General features: G+C 32.9%; 1 pseudogene across 1 annotated transcript; it reads right to left on the reverse strand.

Moving 5' to 3' along the window:
* Positions 1-6,225: 6,225 nt before the first annotated feature.
* LOC309820300 (protein BTG4-like) lies at positions 6,226-6,769 on the reverse strand (annotated as a pseudogene). The gene has a single exon. The product of its transcript is annotated as a protein BTG4-like (transcript).
* Between the last annotated feature and the right edge of the window lie 259 nt (positions 6,770-7,028).

Here is a 7,028-nt window from a genome sequence, read left to right on the forward strand (position 1 = left end):
CTTATGGAAACCAGAATTTGCCAACCATATGGCTGAGAAAATTCGCAGCAATAGTCGTAACATGGATCATCTCCATTGGCATTGGAAGAAATCCTACCCTTCTCTTTCTGAGCAAATATAATCTAGACAAGGTGAAGGCACGGTACACCAGTAGAATAATATTAGATTTGTTACTCATTTGCTGGTATTTATTCAATAATTAAAATGTATTCATTCAAAAATATTTATAGGGTAGCTACTTTATATTAGATATCATTATAGATAATGGAGATGCAGGAATAAAAAAAGAGGTTGTTTATTTTTGTTTACTATTATGGTGCTTAAGTATTATTTTAAGGAGATAATGGAATAGTGGTTAGAGTTTTTAAGGATTTAGGGGATAATGTGATAAATAGTATCTTGGTTGGGGAGGGAGAAGAGAGAGATGTTTTACCTAGTCTCTTGAAGAATTCTCTAAAAAAAAAAAAAAAAAAAAAAGAATTCTCTAAAGTGTTGACAGTTTAGCTGAAATCTGAATAAGAAGAATGGTCTCTTGATGAGCTCATTTGTGCAGAGTTATTTTCAAACAGAAGCAGCAAGTAAAATGTCTAACAAAATCTACGATTCTATTTGCATTCAGAATGTATTTTCACAGGGTAAATACAAAAAACCATTCTTGTTAAATTGTTAATTATTAAGAAAGATGGACTTTTCTTCCATTTATAATAGTTCCTCAGATATGTTTTTAGATGTGAGAATTCCTAATTGTGCCTGAGAAAAGTGGAAAGTTGCACTGCTGACTTGTCATCTCCCAATGTATAAATACACATTAAGCTGCTATGTTTATTTCTGCTAAACTAATGTCCTAAATGCTAGAAACATCTTAGCAAAAAATGTGGAATATTTGAGGCCTATGTAATATCTATAAGCAAACTTTTTATATTGTGTATTCTAAACTATGTTTATGTTAACACCTGCCAACATTTCCTCATTAAGCTATAAGGTGGTCTGATGAATATAAATCTTTCACAGGCAATTTTCTGGGAACAAGAATATAAGCCAATTCAGGAATGACATGGATACCTTCCATAAGGCTGATGTGTCGGACACAATTTTACAGGTTAATAGCTTACTCCACTGTTTTCTACCATACTCTTAAGATATAACTCACATCTAAGCATCAACTGGCATTATTAATCCATGAGATGGGTAACAGTGGAGGACTAGGCTAACAAACAGGTGAACAGAAAGGAAACAGAAAAAAACAGGAAGAGATGGAAGGAAAGAAACTTGAGTTGTCAATGTCAAGTGGAAAAGAATTAAAAATTAAGTGCTGCAAACATGCATGAACACATTCTAGCTGTAAAAAGAAATTAAACACAAAAGGGTATAAAATTAAAGAATGTAAAATGTCCTGATCACTATCCTTTTCATAGTTATGATTGCTGTTATTTTCCTAGACATTTATATTTCATATTTTACATTTTTTAAACTCAGGAGGAATACACATATTTTCACTGTAAAGGTATTCTAACAGCAAAAGATGAAAAACAAAACCAAACACTGCCATAAACCCTTAATCACCAACCCTTAATTTAAGTTTCCTCATAAGAGGTAACAATTGGCAACAGCTTGGGTATATTCTTCATAAGCTTTTCTATTCAACATGTTAGGGAATTTTGGATTTGGGGGATGTATAACTCCACATCTTTTACCTCTCCTTTCATACTTTATGTTTCTGGATACTTTTTTTCTCCTGGATAATAGTACTAGTTAGATATAAACTCTAGTTCATCTGGCCTGAAAAATTAGAAGTTGAGAGAATCTATTCAGTTTTCACTTCACTACACCTTTTACGAAGTGGAAAAAAAGACACTAATCTAGATACTCATATAAAAATATAAATAATCTAAAAATAAAATATTAAAAAGTTTTACATAATTGATATTTTTAGGGCTCCATGAATACCTGAGTCTTGCCTTTACTCATATCCCCTACTCTCTGACTCTAGGAACTTCAGGACTATCAATATTCACAAAGAATAACAACATCACAATAATAATTTTGGAAATATGTTGTGAGCTCATAGCCAAAAGCTGACATCTCCACTAAGCAAGGAAACATATGTAAAGCCCCCATTTTTACTAAAGTTCATTAGGCTAAACTTCATTGCAAGACATTCATACTCCTTTCTCCCTCCTATCTAACCCATACCTAAAATCATATTTCACTCTGGCCACATGACAGAGCTGTTGTTATGAAACAGGATGACCAACTAAAAAGTGATGGTCCTCAGTAGGTCTCTTTGGGCTTAATGGTTAAATCTATGAATGATCCCTGAGAGGTCTCTTGTCAAAGAGGAGATTAATTGCATAATAGGGAAGTCATGTCCAAATACTACTTTTTAAGTACTTGTTACTATAATTTTGGAAATCTTGACCAAAGGCTTGGGTAGTCCAAATATTGCTTCTCGAAACATATACTATGTGTCAAGGTATGACTTTTAATGTGTTAACTTAAAGGATTTAACTCTATTTTACTGTCTTTCAAATTATAGCCAACTAAATTTTCTAATATAGAGGGGCTTATAAGATAAATATAATGCAAGAAACTGAAAAATGACTGAAATTTTGAACAACTCCTACAAATGTTTAAAGATGCAAACTGAAATACTCTTCTATTTTAGGTAATCAAATTTATAGGTCCCTTTCATCAAATTTCTTCTTACTCTATTAGTCATAGTCAAAAGAGTCAATAAAGGATATGACTTTTCTCAGTAGCTGCACTGTGAATCATCTCCAAATGGAAATTATATGGTTTCTTCAACATCTCTAAGGAAGAGTTATGTAGACTTCTGTATCTTGACATTTTGAGAAGCATAACATAGAAAATTTGAAGTTATATTCTCTGAAAAGTATCTAGATATATATTATAGATTTATATTTTAATAGTAACTTGAGCTATGCTAAGGAATGAAATTTGCCTGTCAAAGTATAAACCTATCAAGACTTGCATTTACAATGTGTAGAAGTAATGAAGTATCCATTAACTGAAGATATTTATCATAAAATTATTCTGTTTCAAAATGCAGAAAAGACAAACACAGATATTTGTCACTGAATATGACTATAATGGTATTTGCTTGGAGAAAATTTTGGATTGACTAAGACATATACTTACTAAAAAGAAAATCACACTAACAAACCTTAATAAAGTTATGCTTTATCGAAATGCATTAAGCAACATAAACTCCTGGTAGATTATCAAAGGCTCTGTAATCACAAAATATTCCCTGCATAAGCAGTTAAGTTTCTTTAAGACTTTTAGCTAAAGAGTTTTAGCATTCAGTCTTCAAGACCATATTAAATATATTCAGATTACTTTTGGAATAGTTGTTTCAACACCTTCCTAGCAATGGTGAGATGACAAAAACCAGTGGTCCATCAGTGATACTCCTTGTTCACAACACTGTGTAATGGAGTTTATAGGGTAATGTACTTCTCTCCTCTAAAGGGGAAGGCAATGGATCAATGATATAAAACTTGAAAACCTAAAATTAAAGTGCCATTTAAACTGAAGGTTTTAATTAAGTGCATCACTGGATTAGCCTTTTGAAAATCATTACCTGATCACAAAGGCCATGACTCTTCATGGCCTTGAACTGCCTATGACTCTTCAATACATATTTTCCCCAAATGATCTGGGACAAATTGGAGCCCAAGTTCCACAAGGGCAGGTTTTCAGTATCTTGAGATGAGCAAAATAAGTTGCCTATTGATTATTTCCAGTTGAAGCTCCAAACATTGTATATCTAAGAGAAGACATTCCTATGTGCTATATGCAATAGATGACCTTAAAAAAATCCATGAGTATAATAAAATGTTTTACAGCACCATAATATGTTGTGTAGCAACAGTATATAGAACAGAAGTGTTGCAAGTATGAAGAAAAAAGCATGAGATAAATTCAGGGTTACATTAGAAAAACCAAGGGCAAAGAGAGGACACGATTTATATAATCGTCTGTCTTACATGTCTTTACCGTGACTGATAGATTAAAATGTCTGTGATATTATGCATTTTTAGTAATCATTAATCAGCGCTTTAGTATTTTGAATATTTCTCCTTCACTTGACTTATCCAGGTAATTAGACACATTTTAGGGGTAAAGCTAAGAGGATATTGTGCATTTCTGCTTCCCTTTATAGGTACTGAGATGAGTCAATTTCAATTTGACTTCTTTCATCAGCATCTCCAACCAAGAAAGAAGAGCCACTACCAAGTTCTTTTATGCTTTTGTAACAGGTGACCAGGTAACTCAGACTACTTTTTCCATTGAGAACAATTAAAAAAGCTAGGGGGCTGACACTTAAAGGAATTGGAAAGTGAACCATGCAGTGAAGAATCACCATGCATTCTACAAAACATTTAGAGAAGTAAATTCAAACAAACTTTTTCAGGAAATCAAATAAAGCAAACATTTTCTAATACTTCTGTAAGATCAGAATTATCCTGATACCAAAACCTGACAAACTATAGACAAATATCCTCCATGAACACACACAAAAATTCTTAAAAACCATATGATTATCTCAAAATGTGCAGAAAAAAGTTTTTAGCAAAAGTCAACATCTAATAATGATAAAGAGCACTAGGCAAAACAGGAATAAAGAGTTTCCTAACCTGACAAAAGGCATTTATGAAAAATCTATACCTGATTTTAACCTTAATGATTATACTCAGATTTCACCCCAAAACCAAGAAAAAAAGGCAAAGATGTCGACTCAGTTTTCAATAGCTGTGACTCATGAGAAGTTTCTTCAAGACGCTGCATAATACGATTAAGTTCAAATAGACTACTGTCCCAATAAATCACTACTGAGAAAATTTCCCTAAAGAAAAATGCCCCAAGTGAAAACTTAAGTCCTAAGACCATTGTTTGCATCTGAGGTTCTGTGATTGGTAGAAAATCAGAAACACGTATAGAATAGGGACAGTTCCTCAAACAAGTTGGTACCGAGCAGGCAAATTAGAGATGCTTAGTCTATTAAGAAATAACAAAACATGTATTCAAGTTTCAGTTTTGTCTGTAGTTCGTTGATTTTGAGTAAACCACTTAGGAGAATAGTATCCAAGCCCAGACTACCGAGACAAGTTTGTACCAGCTAACATTTATGCTTCCTTACTGCTCTAAGATTCTGTTAGGTAAGTAATCGGCATTTACATATGTTGATGGAACTAATTTCCCTAATCAGGTCTAAAGCTGAGCAGATGCTATTTCTCCTTTTCATTGCTTTTTCTCCTATGAAAGCATGTAATTCTGCCATGAAACTATGCTGGAAATATGTGGATTTACTACTTTAGAGTCCACAGTTGACCTTGTGACACACATAAAATTGCTTTTTTGAAAGCACCGAGGCTGCATAGATGAGGAAGGAGTTCAGCTCTCCTAACTCTCTTTATGTGAAAAGTTTATGGCTTTAAAAAAATGTCCTCTTTAGTTTTCAGAAAAAAGTTTTTCCAGAATCAAGCTTACATACAAGATCATATAAATATATATATATATATATATAATTTTACATTGATTTTGTTTGTTGTGCTATTCTATTTATTTTTCAGAGCAATATGCAATCATATCTTTTGTAACCATGGCAAAAATTTTAAGAGCTACAAAAGCACTTTGACTTACTAGATATATTTGTATTAATGAATTCCAATCGTTGTTAATTTGAAATATATAGGATGTTTATGCATTGTCCAAACATTTCTAACTGATTCTAAGGACTTCATACTATATAAGCACTTTATACTGTATTTAAAATTAAAATAGTTATTTCTTTAAACTGTTACTTTTCATAATTCATCTAATTCAATATCTTTATTCTATTATCTTGTTGGGTACATTGATTAGTGTTATGCAAAAATTCATATAAAATCAAGTAAGAACTAAAATTAAGACAGTTATGATCTGTATGAGAGGATTTACCATCATGCACCCTATTCCATTTTGTGGTTATTTTTTCTGTTTCTTGAGCTTCTCAATCTTAGACTCATTTTCATTTTAGAGAAAATACAGCTGCTCATCTGAGCTCTATCCCACCAAGTGCCCAGCCACTGTATTTTGTCTTGACCCAGTGGTACCTCTCCACTCTATGTATAGCAGCAGACCTATGACCCATAGTGTTCTTATGCAACACATGATAAACATGTCCTAGGAGGCCCATATGGCCATCACCATATTCTTTTCCTAGGGGATTTGGAACCAAGACTGAAAGAACTCTTTCAAGTTTTCAACCTGATAAACACTCTTTGGATTGCTGACTTTAGGAATTATCTGAGGTTATTTGTTAAAACTTTTTTCACTGGAGGAAATGCTATAGGAGTAGTCCAACGCAGCTCTCTTAAAAGTGTAACTGATTTTTGGGAGAGTTCCCATTCCTCCCACCTGCCTTTAAAAGTAGCAATTACAAATGGATGGTTTTTCTCATCATACCTACAGCACACTTCAAAGTGAGCTACACATATGATCAGCTCCTTTGCAAGTCCCAGGTGAGAAGAATCACTTCATTCTCAGCACAAGCCCTTTATAGAAGGGCATCTTTAGTCTAATTGCTTACCTTGATACACCTGAAACCTTACCTATTGAAGGGCTCAAGTACCAGTGACTTATTTATGTTTCAAACAAGATTGTTATCTGCTGTTCTACAAAGTCTTCTATTTGCTGTTTACTCATTTTATGTTTTTTTGCTTAACCTTATGACAAAGAAAACTGTTGCAATTTCATCTATCATGATTCAAGAAAAATCTGTGAGGATGTCAGCAAAAACTCTTTAACCCCAACAAAATGTGGGCCAGAATTAGAAGACTAGATTTTCCAACTCTCACCCAAACCTCTATAACCTTTTTAAAAAATCACCATCCATTAGCCCTGAAATTTATGAGATGATATCATTCAGTTTTAAATTCACCAACCCATTTCTAATAAGTTGTTTATGCACATGGTACAATATTCAAATTTGCAAAAATTTATTCTTGAAAGTAATTAACTCT

Source organism: Grampus griseus (assembly GCF_964374135.1).
Source record: "Grampus griseus genome assembly, chromosome: 3".
Taxonomy (NCBI): Eukaryota; Metazoa; Chordata; class Mammalia; order Artiodactyla; family Delphinidae; genus Grampus; species Grampus griseus.